The sequence below is a fragment of the Apium graveolens genome, chromosome 9 (assembly GCF_009905375.1).
Source record: "Apium graveolens cultivar Ventura chromosome 9, ASM990537v1, whole genome shotgun sequence".
Lineage (NCBI taxonomy): Eukaryota > Viridiplantae > Streptophyta > Magnoliopsida > Apiales > Apiaceae > Apium > Apium graveolens.
This window is the reverse complement of record NC_133655.1, coordinates 169229793-169248277: the sequence shown is the minus strand read 5'-3', so window position 1 is coordinate 169248277 and position 18485 is coordinate 169229793. Positions and strand designations below refer to the sequence as shown.

At 37.2% G+C, this 18485-nt stretch overlaps 1 pseudogene; it reads left to right on the top strand.

The window, feature by feature from the left end:
• Positions 1–8499: 8499 nt before the first annotated feature.
• LOC141683002 (G-type lectin S-receptor-like serine/threonine-protein kinase LECRK3) lies at positions 8500–11272 on the top strand (annotated as a pseudogene).
• The last annotated feature ends 7213 nt before the right edge of the window (positions 11273–18485 follow it).

Here is an 18485-nt window from a genome sequence, read left to right as displayed (position 1 = left end):
TAACACTAACATCCCTAGATGTTTTCCAGGCCTTGATTACCTCTTGCTCACTCTCTAACTGTTTAGAAAGAATTTATACTTTCTTAACAGCTTCTTCTAGTTCACTCTCAACAGTCAAGTATTTAAGTTTAATCTTTTCAAGCTCAATTACCTGATCCTCTAACACAGCATTCCTATCACTTAAAAACACATTATTCTCTTTGATCCTAGTGTTTTCTTTGGCTAGTGATTTAAGAGAAACACGTAAATGATATAATTCATTGGACATATCATTTATGGCTTCATTGCATTCATTTTTAGAAAGCTGAGAGAGATCAGTAGTAATTACCTGGTTGCTTGATGAACTAGTTTCATTTTCATCAGAATTAGCCATCTGGGCTAGGTTGACATATTCCATGTCATCATCTTCATTGACTCCATCTGCTGCCCAATCATCTTGAGTGAGAAAAGCTCTTTCCTTTTGTTTGAGCAAATCAAAATACTTCTTTTTGTAATCAACTTGCTCAAATTTCTTCTTATCAGAGGTTGGCTTCCTACACTCACTTGCAAAGTGTCCACTAATGCCACAGTTATAACATTTGAACTTGGATTTGTCCACCATGTTTTTGTTTGGCTTAGTGAATTTTGTATTTTTCCTAAACTTCATATTTGCAAACCTCCTGGACAGAAAAGCCAGATGTTCATCAACATCATCAGAGTTATCCTGACAAGAATTGTCTTTATCCTTAGCTACTTGCTCTTTACCCTTGCTTGATTCTGATTTTCTTGTGCCAATTTTGAGACTTGGCATTGTCTTCTCCTTATTCCTGGCTTCAATCTTCTCACTGTCAGCTACAAGTGCAAATGTTCCCCCTTCTCTCTTTCCCTTTTCCAGCAACTCATCCTGCTCCATTTCAAGTTCATAAGTCTTCAAAATTCCATATAATCTTTCAACTGTGAAGTTCTTATAATCTTGAGAATTTCTTAGAGAGACAGTCATAGGCTTCCATTCCTTTGGTAGAGACCTCCGAAATTTTAAGTTGGAATCCTTGACTTGGTACACTCTACCATACAGCTTCAATCCATTTAACAGTTTCTGAAATCTTTTGAAGGTATCATTTAATGATTCTCCTTCTTCAAAGTGAAAATATTCATACTGTTGAATAAGAAGCTGCATCTTGTTCTCTCTAACCTGCTCAGTACCTTCACAGATGGTTTGTACAGTATCCCAAACTTCCTTTGCAGTTTGGCTATTGATGACATTGTCAAACATATCTTGATCTAAGCCATTAAACAAAATGTTCATGGCTTTCTTGTTTTTGCGGATTTCTTCCATATCTTCAATAGTCCATTCTGCTTTTGGCTTGGGATGAACTGTCCAACAACAACTATTGCAGTAACAGCTGTGGCCACTTTGTGAGGGATGTGAGGACCATTTTCAATACAGTTGATGTAGCTTTCATCTTGAGAAAGAAGATGTAAATGCATCTTCACTTTCCAGTGATGATAGTTATCTTTTTCCAGGACTAGAATCTTTATACCAATATCCTTCCTAGCAGGAGGATTCTTCTGTGCACTCATGATGTTAGCAGAATAGATCTTTAAACTCTTTGTATGTTAAGAGCTTGCTCTGATACCAATTGTTATTCCCAGTGGACTAACAATGAGATTTACAGAAGGGGGGTTGAATGTAAATCTCAAAACTTTTTCAAGTTTTGAGCAGTTTCTAAGGCTAAGTGTTTTAGTGAGCAAATGTGTGTGAATTGCTTGAAGCTAATACAGACAGATATATATTCAAACACAAATGTAAAGAACACAAAGAACTTAAAAACTTTTCTGGTGGATTTGATGTTCCACCAGAGATGTGTTATTTCATAAAATCTGTGATTCAAAGAATTAAATCACAGCTGTTTCCTAGTACAAACTAGATGATTTTCTCTCTGGATTTTTCTAAACAGCTCTTGAAAATTCACGTCTAATTACTAGCTGCTACTTGGTTTATATATCACCAAGTTTACAAGTGAAGACAAAACTGTAATATACAGTTAAAAAGGCTCTTCACATGTTTCTTCTTCATTTCTCTATCCAATGCAATTTGGGTTTAGCTGTTAATCTTTAAATACTCTCTTGTTTGCACCAGAATGGAAATGCTGCATTTTCTTGATTCCTTCTAGAGGCTGCCACATTCCAGTTTGTCTCTGTCAACCCATGTGCCTATGTCAGCTTATGAATAGTCACTATCAACTGCTATTGAACTAAGCATCCGTTGAAGCTTTCATCCGTTGATGCCTTATCCATTGAGGCTTTCTCCGTTGAAACTTTATCCGTTGATGCATTAGCAGTTGAAGTCTTATCTGTTGAAGCACTTATCCGTTGATGGATATTATCCGTTGAAGCTTTAGAGACATCCGTTGAAGGTCTTCAATATCAGTTGATACTTCTTCACTTATACAAAATTACAAGGCATGAAATATTTACAATTAGCCCTCCTATTTGCATATCCACTAGTAGTCAACATGACTGATAATTTCCTAAAACATCTAAGAATTATAACTTGAATCCAGAGAATGAAATGTGCTACAATACTAAACTTATTGCTAAGTAAAGCTACTCCTTCAACGGATAGCCAAGATGGTCTTATCCGTTGAGGCTACAAACACTAGATTTCTACTTAAGTGTTTTGTTTAACTTATCATCAAACTAATACACATATTCCTAACAGTTGTGCGTATTCGTCTTGTGAGCGTCGCGAACTTATAAGATAGTGTGTTAATTCTTAATGAAGCGAAAGTGAATTTAAGGACTTAGAACTTGCCATGCTAGCATAAGTTCATGTATTGTTATGCATGATTCGTAGGTAATTTTAACCATCTCACTTGCTCTATGTAATCAAGATAGATAACTTGTGCTTAAACCATTATGTTGTCAAATTCTATAGACATATAGGGTCTCAATATAATTGGTGCATATTCAGCTTCTATCTCTTTTGTGGATGTCTGGTAGAATGGTACTCGTGCAACGAAAATTGGCATTTATCAGTTTCGTGTTGTCTGATTAGTGTCATCACCATTGCATTCTAAAGTTAAGAACAATAAGGCTATTGAATGAAGTACTTAATGAAGTTAGAATCCCATGTTTATCATATATATTAACTCAGTCTATCTTTTCTCGTAGTTATAATAATTATTTTAATTCTTAGTTATAAATAACCTCACTTTGTTATCATCTTAGCATTGAATAATAACCATACATTATTGCTTAAGTGCATGAGTTGATTAGTTAACTAATACAGTCTCTGTAGGATCGAATCTGATTTATATCTTATACTACTTACGAACGCGTATACTTGCGTGTAATATTAGCGCGTGTTTAGCGACTAACAGCATTCAAGGTAAATAGATAGCGTTTGAAGCATTATTATGGAGATATGGCAAACCGTGAAGTGGTTAGTACCGTTTTATTGGCAACTTGATCTCGGAATTCTACGTCAAGCTAACAACATAAACCAAGCGCTTCTTGGGAGGAAACCCAAACTTATTGTACATTAGTAGGTAAGAAAAGCAGAAAGAATGAAGAAAATCGAAGAAAATACAAAAAAATAAAAAAACAGGGGATTTTTCCAGAAGCACGGCGTGCCCACGCTAAAAAGCAGGGCGGCCACGCTGAAAGAACAGAAGTTGCGCACACCCGCGCTGGGATACGGGACGGCCGCGCTGGAATTTCTGAAACACAGCGCGCCCGCGCTCCCAAGCGGGGCGGCCGCGCTGAGTCCCTGAAGTAAAAAAAAACATAAAAAGCCGAAAATCAAAACAACAAAAGAGTTGAACAAAGGTTATACCCCTACTTTTACCCGAATTCTACTCCTCAAACCCCCCCTCCATTATCCCTACTAAACCCATAATCATATCCCACTTCTATTTTAAAACCTAATTCTAATTACCTATATATGCATACACTTTCATACAATCATCTCCATCACTTTACATATTCTCAAGCCATAAATCTCTATATACACCTCTCTTATCTCACTTAGTCAATTCCAATGGCACCCAAGAGAGCCCTCTATCAAGACAGCAGCAGCACTAACCCCGTCTCTTCCGATACTTCGAGTGTTGGGGGTGCGAAGCCTCGATTTGTTACTGTGGCGGCTGAAGAGGAGTACACAAAGTTATTGTCGAAGCCAATAGCAAAGGAGAGGGGTTTTTTACCTTCGAGTAAGGTCGGTAAGCTTCTCGAGATGATTTTAGAAATGGGATGGGTTTCGTTTTGTGAGGCGCCCGTTGTTGTGCCTATGAGTATTGTTCGTGAGTTTTATGCGAACGCGAAGGCTGATAAGAATGGGTATTCGGTGGTGCGTGGGTTGACTGTAGACTACAACCCGGAGGCTATTCGCAGGGTCATCAACCAACCTGTGAGGAAGCCAGATCAAGAGGAGTGGGTTAACAAGACAGGGGATGATTTTATTTGGATCTGATTGTGGCTACGTTGTGTGTCCCGGAGACACATTGGAAGTTAAAGAGGGGATCGAATGAGTATGTCAACTTCCCTGTTTCATGCATGAACAGGTTTGATCGTGCTTGGAATACTTTATTTGTGCAAACATCATGCCTTCATCTCATGTGCATGATGTGATTGTGGATCGTACGAAGTTGTTATAGGGAATTTTGCAGGGAGATTATGTGGATCTCGGTTCGGTGATTCATCAGGATATTCTGCGATTTTTGCATGGAAGCACTACGGGGTCTATCCCTTATGCCTCGATTGTTACCAAGCTTTGTGTTGCGGTGGGTGTTTATTGGCCCGCACACGAGCAGCTTCAGTTACCGAGCGCCCCCATCGATAGTTCTACGATCTTGAGCATGCAGGAGTGGTATGGTGGGAAGGTTAATGAGAAGGGACTTGGATACACCTATGATCATTTACCGAGTTGTCGGCCAGCTGATCAAACATATGCTGGTGGTTCTTCTTAGGCACATAGAGCAGCATCGAGACATCAGATCGGAGAGCCTAGTTCTTCGTAGCAGCAGCAGGAGGTAGAGGATAGTGTTGGTTTAGGTTCGGCGCAGTATAGGCGTTTGATGAGGCGGATGGATGCGATGTATGAGTCGTATAGCAGGTTTGCGCAGGATTTTACTCAGGCTTTGGGTACAGCTTTCCGAGCTACGGGGGTTGACATTCAGTAGCCAGTTTTTGGAGAGGATTCTGTGTACCCGCCTCTTGATACTCCACCCGCAAATGGTGATGATGATTCATCTTCCGAGTAGGTATGCCTTGATTCCTTACTATTACCTCCACTGAGGACAGTGAAATTTTTAGGTTTGGGGGTGATAGTTAAGGAATATTTATGTGTGAGTCCATATAGATGCATATTCATGATAGTTTAGTTCATATAGTTTGCATATTTGTCATGTAGTTATTTATTTTTGTTTTTGTTTTGCGTATTTTTTATCATATTAGTATGTTACATATAGTTGCATTTGCATTATAACATGATCCCTTATTACTTTTCCGATTGATTTGTGATGTTGACGCAAGTGTAGTGATTTCGTATAAAGGAATGTTAAGTCCTAACGAATTGTTTTGCATGCTAGAAATAAGAAAATTTTCACTAAGTCTTATAGGTTGCTTGAGTGCTAGATCATGATCATGGTTTGTTTGTTTGTCGAGGTTTAATCACTTGTTTATGTCTAGAATGTATGATATTCTCTTAGTGGCGAAATAAGATAGATTTTTAAAAATTGAAGAAAAATATTGGATTTCAATGCTAGTTGTGGCTAGGCGTCAAATGGCTAGTAGCCGGCTCATATTTATATGAGTACTCTAGGGTTGAGCGAGATGGAGCGAAACGCACTCGTTCAGAAATTGAAAAAAAAAAGACAGAGAAAAAGAAAAAAAAAAGAAAAAAAAATTATGTTATGCATAATTGATCACGGGTGGGCTCTTTAATACTCGAGTTATTAAGTTCTAGGGGACTTTGTGCCTAATGACCTAAGGCTTTTATAGTCTGGGATCCACTAACCTAATGCTCGCTACATGGGTATTATTGCATAAATCTTTTGTGGACCTCGCTCATTGCACGATCAAATAAGCATATATGTGTTTGTTATGTGTTAGCAATAAAAGCATGAATCTGTGTATAACTCTGGAAAATTTGAAGTGTTGTCAGTCATTTTTTATTTATCGTTTATTCTATTCATAACCTTGTGATTGTCTTGGAGAGTGGTGAGGTATGATTATTAATTTAGTTTCGAGAGTAAATCTGTTAAGCAATTGCGCACACACACGTTTTTGGCTTAAGAGTTGGTTTGTGGGATTTGATTGAACTTTGTGCAAATGATTGCATTCACTGAGATGTTGCTTTTTGATTGGTTTAGTTACTCTTAGGGGATCATTGCATTCATGTTAGTTGCATTCACGTATTTATATTTCTTATTTTTTGAGTCTGTTATGCTTGAGGACAAACATTGATTCAAGTTTGGGGGTGTGTTAAGTGGCATTTATATCCACTTAGAAAACTTCATAAATACTCAAATTGGTGTTTTGTACTCAAATTGTTTATGTATTTGATGTGTTTTTGTAGTGTTTTACATTTCAGGGCATAATCAGGAAGAAGGATTGGAAATTACATAATTTATGCTTGGAAGAGTGTTGGGATGGAGCCTTGGTCGAGTGTGCGAAGAAACCAGCAAGTGAAGGCAATTAAATTAGAAAAATAAAAAAATTTCAGAAGCTCAGGACGGCCGCGCTACACTTGGGAGCGGTCGCGCTGTACTTGGGGCCGGCCGCGCTAGGTCGATTTTCCATAATCCTGTTTCTAATAGAATATTGACCTGCTGGACTTCTGGTCGATTTGGGCTGGTATTTAAAGACATTTTTTATAACGGAGAGTAAGGAAAAGACAGGAAGAAGACCTAATAGCACAAATTCAACGAAGGAGAAGAAAAACTTGTTTTACTTGTGATTCTTTGCTTAAGTTGTAATCTTGGATGCTCGTTTTCTTTGTTGTTGAACCTAATACTTTTGGTAACATACTTTATTTTAATTCAGTTATTTCAGACTTCATTTATCTCAATTTATTTACCATGCTTTCATTGGAACCCATGATGATGATGAGTTCGGTTATGAACTAATCGTTATCGTGGGGTTCTAACAGATTTACTTATGAATTTCTATAGTTAATTTATTTCAATATCTTAGTATATGGTGATTGTATGATATCCTAGTATTGGTTGTGCTTATTATTCTTATGTGCGTCGTGAATATGTAAGATAGCGTGTTAATCTTTATTGAAGCGACGGTGAATATAGAGATTTAGAACTTGCCATGCTAGCATAGGTTCATGTATTTGTTATGCATGATTCTTAGGTAATTTTAACCATCTTACTTGCCATATGTAATCACGATAGATGACTTGTGCACTAAACCTTTATGTTGTCAAATTCTATAGACATATGGGGTCTCAACATATTTGGTGTATATTCAGCTTCTATCTTTTTTGTGGATGTCTGGTAGTAGGGTATTCGTACAATGAAAGTTGGCGTTTACTAGTTTCGTGTTATCTGATTAGTTGTCATCACCATTGCATGCTAAGATTAAGAATAATGACTTTGAATGAAATATTTTATGAAGTTAGAATCTCATGTTTGTCTCATATAGTTAATTCAATCACTCTTATTCTCTTAGTTAATGTTTTCTAGTTTAATTAGTATAATCAACACAATTTGTTATTGTCTTAGCATTGAGCGATAGCCATGTCATTGTTGCATAAGTGCTTAATTTTAAGTTAACCAAAAGAGCGTCTGTGTGTACGAATCTGATTTACATCTTATTCTACTTGTCAACACGTATACTTGCATGAATTTTAGCGCGTGTTTTCGTCCTAACAGTCACTAAAGTGTTAGATTTCAAATTTGGGCCATAAAATTACAAAAAAAAATAATAATAACAATTTACTCGCTGTTATGCAATTTACTACTTTTAACTGGTTATTTATATGAATGTTTGGGGTCAATACTTAAGCATGCAATTTTGTGAAAATTTTTATATCAAATTTAGGGTATAAAGCATATTCCTAACATTTAACTAACCAATATTTCATTATATTTTTGTTTCAAAAAAAAATAGTTCATTATATTTTATGGCCTCAAAAAAACTAGTTGCCGTCTGTGATAGGAAGATTTATGTATATTGATTATTGAACAATTTCTCAGAAATGTACTCATCATGGTTAGAATTTATTGCCGTGTTTTTCACTGGCTCCATGAAAGTGACATCACTACAACCTAGACTTTTGTCCCGTGTTTTTGAAGACTTCAGTAGTTACTAGTACTACTTAATAGAATCACTAACTACACAGAACATAATGTTTAATTTTTTAGATTTCCGTTTTTGGAGTTTAATTGAAGACTGGTTCAAAACTTCATAATCAAGAGCTTGGTCATTACCCAATTTGAGGCAGAGATTATTAGACAGCTCATAGGTTGACTTATGAATTGACGTGGAATTTAAATCTATATATCTTACATTTTAGTAGGTTACAAGCATATACAACATTGCAGCTTCTAAATCCTCTCAACAATGGGTTATTTCTTTCCATATAGACTTTGCATGTTTTTATTTGTTTTACCGTTTTCAGCAGTTGCTCAAGGCGATGGCACCTTATCGGTAGGCTGGTCTCTCACAGCTGCAGACGACGCCACCTCATTGTATTCGCCTTCTGGTGATTTTGCATTCGGGTTTCGGAAAGTTGAAGAAAATGATCAGTTTTTGCTGTCTATCTGGTATGACAAAATTCCTGACAAGACCATGGTCTGGTTTGTGAATGATGGAACTACTGTACCTGCTGGATCGAAAGTGCAGCTCACTGCTGATCGCGGATTAGTCCTCAGTGATTCTCGAGGCAAGGACTTATGGTCGTCCGTCTCATTTTCTGGTACAGCTTCTACTGCTGTTCTTAATGATACAGGAAATTTTATGATTCTTGGTAGTGATTCAACAAAGGTGTGGGATAGTTTCAGCAATCCAAGTGATACCCTTTTGCCTACACGGGTTATGGATAATGGTGGTGTGCTTTATTCAAAGCGTACTGACTCAATTTTTTCCAGAGGAAGGTTTCAGCTACGGTTGCTTCAAGATGGAAATCTTGTGCTCAATACAAGAGATATACCTTCAGATTATGCATATGACGCGTACTACATCAGTGGGACTTATGATCCTTCAAACGCCAATAGTTCTGGTGTTCAGGTGAGGTTCAATCAGACAGGGCATATGTATGTTGTGCGAAGAAATGGTGGGATATCTGATCTCAATACAAGAGATATACCTTCAGATTATGCATATCACGCGTACTACACCAGTGGGACTTATTATCGTTCAAACGCCAATAATTCTGGTGTTCAGGTGAGGTTCAATCAGACAGGACATATGTATATTATGGGAAGAAATGGTGGGATATCTGATCTCAATACAAATGTAGCTGCAGGCTCACGGTCCTATTATAGAGCTACTCTGGAGTTTGATGGAGTTTTTGTTCTATATTCTCACCCTAAGGTATTTACCGGAAACCCAAATTGGACGGCTGTCTGGTCTGAGCCGGAGAATATTTGTATTAACCTTCGAGGAAATCAAGGTAGCGGGGCTTGTGGATTTAACAGTGTGTGCAGACTTGGAGATTCTGGAAGGCCGACCTGTGAATGCCCAAAGAGTTATTCCTTAATTGATCCAACTGAAAAGCATGGTTGCTGCAAGCCAAATTTCATTGAGAGCTGTGTTGATGAGGGGCCAAGTTCTAAAGAAGAGTTATATGATTTTTGGGAGCTTGCTGATACTGACTGGCCAAGCTCTGATTATGAGCAACTAAAGCCTGTTTCTGAAGTAGAGTGTAGAAAGTATTGCCTAAACGATTGTCTCTGTGCAGTCGCAGTTTTCAGAGGTGATAGTTGTTGGAAAAAGAAACTACCTTTGTCAAATGGGAGATATAATATATCTGAACCAGGTGTTATTGGAACGGCTTTTATAAAATATCGAAAAGTTGATCTTCCTCAAGGTTGTCCAAATAATCGTAAGAAGGATCAAGGTACGTTAACCACTACTGGTTCAGTTCTATTAGGCAGTTCAGTTTCTATAAATCTTATATTAGTTGCTGCTACTTTGTTCGGGTACTTTTGCTTATACAGAAAGAAGACTAAAGAGGTTCAATCAGGTGATAATAGTGTCATAGGAAATATGCGTAGTTTCACATATAAAGAGCTCGAACAAGCCACAAATGGATTTAAAGAAGAACTAGGAAGGGGTCGTTTACAAAGGGGTCGTTCAAATGTCGTCTTCAAATATATTAGTTGCAGTGAAAAGATTAGATAGGGTGTTTCAAGATGGTGACAAGGAATTCAAAACTGAAGTTAATGTGATTGCTCACACTCATCAGAAGAATTTAGTGCGCTTGCTTGGATATTGTGATGATGGAGAAAATCGTCTACTCATTTATGAGTATCTGGTCAACGGAACTTTAGCTAGTTTTTTTTTTGGAGATATGAAGCGTAGTTGGACGGAAAGGAAGAAGGTAGCCTTGGGAATCGCAAAGGGACTTGCATATCTCCATGACGAATGCAGCAAACAGATAATCCACTGCGACATAAAGCCACGGAATATTCTTTTGGACGAATATTACATGCTCGAATTTCTGATTTTGGGTTGGCAAAACTCTTGATGATGAACCAGAGTAGAACAAATACTGGAATCAGGGGCACAAAAGGTTAGGTTGCACCTGAATGGTTCAGAAACACACCCGTCACTGTAAAAGTAGATGTATACAGCTTTGGTGTTCTACTGCTGGAGATCATAAGTTGTCCAAGAAGCGTTATGGATTCAGAGAATGAAGTAGGCATTTTAACATATTGGGTTTGGGATTTTTTCGAGGCAGGGGAGTTGGAGAAAATAGTAGAAAATAGGGAGGATATGTTAGATGAGTGGGAGAAGGTAGAGAGGTTTGTGATGGTTGGGATTTGGTGTATTCAAGAGGATCCATGTTTAAGACCAACCATGAAACAGGTTATCCTAATGCTTGGAGGTGTTGTTGATGTTGCTAAGCCCCCATGTCCATCTCCATTCTCTCTAGTTACCAGTTGATCGAGTTGGCTACTTTTCACTTTCTATTATTTACTCAGTTACAGTTATGATCATAAAAATGAACACTAGTCTGTCAATTTCTTCAGGGTGATGCTAAATGCAGTAATAATTTACTTAATACAGTAATGTGAAATTACTTTGACACCCTCCTAGCTCTTAAATGTCTTCTTAATTTAATAAATGCTATTTGACTATCTCATGGGTAAAGTCATGTCCTCAAATATTGACATAATGACACTTAATATAAAATCCACTTTGATAGTATTTATTTGAGTAGGTTAAATATTTTGAAAATATGGCTATAATGTATTAAATAAATATTAATATATTTATTTTTATAAAATGTGATTTATTAAAAATTACTTATTCTAAATTTATATTAGATTATTCGATTTTCATATAAAATTTTATACGTACGCTATATCTCAGTTTAACTGATTCATCTTAGATCATATTATCCTAACAAATACATTTAAAAAATAATAACATAATCCTTACAAATGAGCATAAATTATAAATAATATTTTTTTATATTATAATGAGCAAGGAGTTATCTAATTTAAAAATTATATTTTTATATTTATATTGTAATTTTGATAGTTTTCAAATACAAAAAATATTTATGATCAATGTAAAAAGAAATCATTGCATAGAAAAATTCAAACAAAAGTAAGGAACACAGAAATTCGTAATTATATTAAGTTTTTAGTATGAACTAATATGACGGAAATAATTATATATATAGTTATTATAAATTATTTTTATTTGCACGTAAATGAACTTAAAAGTTTATACAAGGAAGAAAGGTCAGATGATAATCACCAGAAAAGAGAGAGTTAGCACGGCAAATAGTATATTATTTACTGGCACAAAAAATAAGCAAAGGTCAAAGTTGTAATCTCTCATTACTGTAAGGAGCGAAATTTTACTGCATTTAACAGTCATGTTTCTTCATTAAAATCTCCAACTTGTAAATGTTAAGAGTAGCTCCTCATCATGGGCGGTCCTGATGCAGTCTGAGCTCCGGGGTCCTTATACAAATAAGAAGCTTTCACTAGTTGAGTGATATGTATACATATTCCACTGATCAGCTTATCTGGCCTATTTCCACCAAATAAATTCTGTAATACAAGCTTTCGCCTGTGTAAAACTTACATATTTCAAACTCAATATCAAGGATCTTTAAAATAAAGGCTTGAACGGGAGCTAATTAATACACAAGGAAATGGCAAAACAAACTTAATTTAATATTTCTTATTCTCTATATCTTGTGAATGAATCCATAATCTCTAACATATAGGGCCGTAGTTCTATGAAACTAAATTGATATGAACAGCATGAAATTCATCTTGACTCTGAGAACCAAGTTTGCTCCCCAGAACATGAGGCCAACTCTAACCTTTTATTGCAAAATCTGACTTATGGGAATCTGCTGAACTTCTAAACCATGGTTATATGTGTTGTTGTTTATTCTAAACTCATTAAATCAATACAAATATCTAGTACAAGAACTGGATGCACATACTTCTTTCCGGTCCAAGTACTTGCTGTATTCAATGCACCCTACTTCTGCAGTCTAAAATCTGTTCATATTCTATTGGTGAAAAGTACTTGCTGTATGTCGCATTTCTATGGAAGTGAGTGTAATATCCATGATTTTTAATAATAATAATAATTGAATTCCATTATATTACTTCAACTAAAATAATAATTATATTATTAATTAGGAAAAAAAAATAAGTAGGAATTCAGGAATTCTAAAAGAAGTAGGTAGCCTATGCTTATATATATACCCGCATTAGGTTAACCCTAACCACAATTGTGAAACAGAGAATAGCTGAAACCGCTACGGAGCAATAGATTAGGAGAGGAGGGGGAGTGTGTTAATAGCCGTAAATAAAAAGGTACTTGTCCTCTGCGTTTACTACTTTAGTTAATTGATTTCATATTCATCTTAGTTAAATTATATGCAACACAGTACTATTATTAGCATATTATGATTAAGGAGGGCATCATCAATTTGTCGGGTCTGGGTGTCATTGCATGAGTCAAGGATTGATTATTAATATTATATTTGCACCACATATGTTTCAACATAAGGACTCTAGTACACGTTGATCTATAACATTAATTTATCTTTTGGTGTATGAATTTTAATTATAAAAGTTTGTTTGTTAAGAACCTATATGTTCTGTTTTTGAAAGTACACAAGTGTACTCATGTATATTTGATTATATATATTATTAGTTGGCATGTAGAGCTTGAAATAAAATTTAGGAATATACTAATTAGAATATTTCCCCTATGTTATTATTAACTCATGCTAGGTGATAATTATGTTCTGAAGTTGTTAATTAAAACATACAATTTTCTTATTATTCGTAATTAATTAAATGGTAATGTGACTTTAGTGTATGTATATGAAAATTATTTGTTCGACTTAAATTAAGTGCAAGGGCTAGGTAATTTTAAAGTCAATGTTATAATTTAATAATATAAATATTGTTGGTACTTTGCTATCTTGGTCACAAACATAATCTATTTACATGTTATACGAGGTTAAGTTAGAAAATCAGGGGGTTCAAAGTTTGGTTGGTCATGTTTGAATATATTAGTATATAATTAAGTATATATGTGCATGGTGAGGGTAGAGTAAATAAATAAAAAATGATAACATTCAATCGGTAAGATACATAAATAATGTATATTAATTAATGTTTCATAATTAGGTCGCGAGTCGGGAGTGTAGCGGATTATTTACGAATTTCGCTAGTATTAGAGTTGTTATATTCGAGGTACGGATTATATCCCCTTTTTATTTAGCACTCCTCTTCTTAGAAATTTAATATCTCTGCTTTGTTGAATTTCATATTTTATTCGCTCTGTTAAAATTGTTTGGATATTTTGACTTCCGAAAATTATTGTAAAATTTGATTTGAAAAAAAAATTATAAATATCTGTTTATGCGATTTTCAAAATTATTTATGACACCCTCTACTTTGGAAATCTGAATTATTTGTCTCAGGTGATTTTTAAATTCTATGAGAAATATTATTTTTCATTTGAACCCTTAGTGTGATTTAGGGTATACCGAGTTAACCAGCTGTAGGGGTACTACAGCCATGTCATTGCGACACCAGTGACATGACACTTCCGTGACAGTGTGATTGGTCACGGCGTATCCTTCTGTTAGCTCTTGGGAGGAGCTTTTGCGTATTTGATATTTGTTCAGGATACGTGGGTGCACCCAGAGTTTGATTTGTGATTTGATTTATGGTGACGTTTTATATGCCATACACGTTATCCATTATGTTGCACGCATTAGGTACCCTATGATGTGTGTATTTGTATCTGTTATGATCTCGGTATGAAATATCCTAACCCCTCGTTGCTTCAGCCTTACTTATTTTTAAAATTGTTGTTTTATTATAAATTGCTGATTATTTATTTCTGATCTCTTGTTTTATAAATTATATTCCAAATCCGTACTGGGCGTTTGACTCATACCGTATTCTTTTTCTGGCAGGTGCTTAGGGGGATCTGGGACTGTGTGATGGAGAGCTACCCTTTATTTCGTTTTTAGGATTTCAGACTTCTATCATTATTTAGACTTAATTTCTTATTAGAAATTTCAGCATTTATATTATTGGTTTAGACATTTTGGAGATTTAATATCATTTTAGACCGTTAAATTATTGTTAGAAATATATTAGTGCTCTGTTTGCAGGTTTTTGGATTTTAAGTAATATCTCCCTTCTATTTTAAGAAGGGGGTGTTACAGAGATGGCATCAGAGCCAGGTTCTTTCTTGTAGAAAACCTACTTAGGTTGACCTGTGAGTTTGGGTAGACGATAGGATGGGTATTCTATTTAATTTCGTTTCATTTTGCTTTATCATTTGAAATCTGTTTGTAACTGCTTCATCATATTTATTCTCGTACTCTTCATTCGTTCGCTATCTTATATTGTAGATGCCTCCTAGACGTGATCCTTTTCATATTGACCCCACTCAGCTTACTGAGATGATAGGGCAAGCAGTAGCCCAGGCTGTACAGCAGGCTTTGGCAAACCAAGGAAATCAGAATGGCGAGGAAAATCAGAATGGACAAGGAAATCAGAATGGACAAGGAAATCAGAATGGCAATGGGAATCAGAATCAGAATGGTCAGGGCCATCAGCTGGAGCCGTTTGTATGGTTGGAGAGGTTTGTGAAGCAGAAACCAGACTCTTTTAGTGCAGCACCGACTCCTATTGATGCTGAGAATTGGATTGTTAATCTCGAAAAGATTTTTGATGCACTGGGTTGTGATGAGATTCAGAAGGTCAGGTTAGTTGTGTATAAGTTGGAGGGTGATGCTCAGAGATGGTGGAGAGGAGTGAAAGCTACTAGAGGGGAGCAGTATACAGAGGCTTTGGAATGGCAGGGATTCAAGGAAGTATTCTATGAGCAGTACTTCTCTAATGCTGATAGAGAGGCTTATTTGAGGGAGTTTCATTTTATTATGCAGCACCAGGATGAGAGTATTACTGATTATATGGCGAGGTTTATAAGGTTGGCTGGATTTGCTGGGACAGTTGCAGGGACTGCTACGCAGCAGGCTGATAAATTTAAATGGAGGTTGAAGTCTCATCTGAGGGGTTCCATAATTTCTTTTAAATTTGATAATGTGGCAGAGGCGGCTGATGCAGCAAAGGATGTTGAGAAGGAGCGCATAGATTTTAGGACTTTCAGGTCTAACAGTGGTAGTAAGAGGACTAGGGATGATCAGGGTTTTGCACAGGGTAGACAGTGGTATGGAGGTCAGAATGGTCAGCAGGGACAGTGGCGCGGACAGAATCAGAATAGGGGTGGTCAGTCATTCCACGGCCGGAATCAGTATGTTGGTCAGAATCAGAATCAGCAGTTTCAATGACAGACGCAGCCTAGGCAGTGGCAGAATCGTCAGCAGGGGCAGAGCCGTTACTCAGTATATGGGGGAAACCCCAATATGATTCCAGTGGCTCCTTGTGCTACATGTGGTGGACATCATCCAGGTAGAGCTTGTTACAGACAGACTGGGGCTTGTTTCTTGTGTGGTAGCATGTCCCATAGGGCAAAGGATTGCACAGTGTCACACAACCCTGATGGAGGGGGAGCTGGCGGTAGTAGTGGCTGTGGAAGTCAGCAGAATCCTACAGCCAGAGTGTTTGCATTGACTGCAAATCAAGCAGCAGCTAATTCAGGTACCATTTCAGGAACACTTCTTATTGGTAGACGTGATGCTTATGTGTTATTTGATACTGGTTCGACCCATTCTGTTGTGTCTTTATCGCTTGTTCGTCATCTAGGCGTTGCACCTTCATTATTATATCCTCATATGTCTATTTCTACCCCGATGGGGAATTCTCTTGTTATTTCTGATGTGTATCGAGAGTGTCCGATAGCTGTTAGAGATAGAAGTTGTAAGGTTAACTTGCTTCCCATGGGGATGCATGACTTTGACATTATTTTGGGCATGAATTGGTTGAGTGAACATCGTGCCACAATTGATTTTCAAGGAAAAAGGGTGATCTTTGGGGATGCAGATAAACCAGAATTTGTATACCAAGGGTCTCAGCCGAAGGGGGATGTTAAGTTAATTTCTGCTCTAAAGGCGAGTAAATTATTGTCTAAGGGCTGTGATGGCTACCTTGCTTTCGTGAAGGATACATCGAAGGATGAACCTCGCATCGAGGATTATCCAGTTGTGAGAGAGTATGAAGATGTGTTCCCCGATGAGCTACCAGGTTTGCCACCACATAGAGAGGTGGAGTTTACTATTGAACTTGTTCCAGGTGCCGAGCCTATTTCTAAGGCGCCTTACCGTATGGCACCACTTGAGTTACAAGAATTGAAGGAGCAACTACAAGAGTTGTTGGATAGGGGATTTATTAGGCCAAGTGTGTCTCCTTGGGGCGCTCTTGTGCTGTTTGTGAAGAAGAAGGATGGTTCCATGAGGTTGTGCATTGACTACAAGGAGTTGAATAAGGTGAATGTCAGAAACAGGTATCCTTTGCCACGCATTGATGACTTGTTTGATCAGTTGCAAGGGGCGAAGTATTTTTCGAAGATAGATTTGAGATCTGGTTACCATCAGTTACGAGTTAGGGAGGAAGACATTCTGAAGACTGCATTTCGCACTCGTTATGGTCATTATGAGTTTCTCGTGATGTCCTTTGGGTTGACAAATGCGTCAGCGGTATTTATGGATTTGATGAATCGGGTCTTTCATGATTATCTGGATAAATTTGTGGTGGTCTTCATCGATGATATCTTGATATACTCTAGGAGCAGAGAGGAGCATGAGGAACATTTACGTACTGTACTTGAAATTTTGAGGGAGAAGAAGTTGTTTGCGAAATTTTCCAAGTGTGAATTCTGTTTGGAGGAAGTGGCATTCTTGGGGCATATTCTGTCTGGTAGGGGCATTGAGTTGGATCCTGCGAAAGTCGAGGCTATTACTAATTGGCCCAGACCTAGCAATGTGACGGAGGTGAGGAGTTTCTTGGGTTTGGCAGGTTACTACAGGCATTTTGTGGAAGGTTTCTCTTCCATAGTTTTGCCATTGACTCAGCTAATGAGGAAGGGAACTAAGTTCGAGTGGAACGATGATCGTGAGAAGAGCTTTCAAGAGTTAAAGAAGAGGTTGGTGTCAGCTCCAATACTTGTGTTGCCATCAGGAAGTGGAGGTTTTCAGGTTTATAGTGATGCTTCCAAGAGAGGATTGGGGTGTGTTCTTATGCAGCATGGGAAAGTGATTTCTTACGCCTCTAGGCAACTTAAACCTTATGAGGTAAACTATCCTACCCATGACTTGGAGTTAGCGGCTGTCGTATTTGCTTTGAAGATCTGGAGACACTATCTTTATGGAGAGACTTGTGACATCTTTACTGATCACAAGAGTCTCAAATACATCTTTACTCAGAAGGAGCTTAAAATGAGGTAATGGAGGTGGCTTGAACTTCTTAAGGATTATGATGCAAATATTCAGTACCATCCGGGGAAGGCGAATGTAGTGGCAGACGCTCTTAGTAGGAAGAACTTGGGGAGTGTTGCATCTCTCATTACTCAGCCGCACCTTATTTCAGATTTGGAGCGCTTGGGTGTTGAGTTGTATGTTAGAGGATCAAGTGGTAGCATTGCAAATTTGAAAGTTGAACTGAATCTTGTTTCAAGGGTTAAGGAAGCTCAGAAGAGTGATACAGGTTTGGAAGCTATTAGATCCGAGGTGGCAGGTGGAAAGCAAACACAATTTCATGTCGATGATGAGGGTGTGATATGGTTAGGTAGTAAATTGTGCGTGCCCGCAGACCCGACGATTCGTGAGGAAATTTTGAAGGAGGCTCATAGTTCTTCATTTTCTA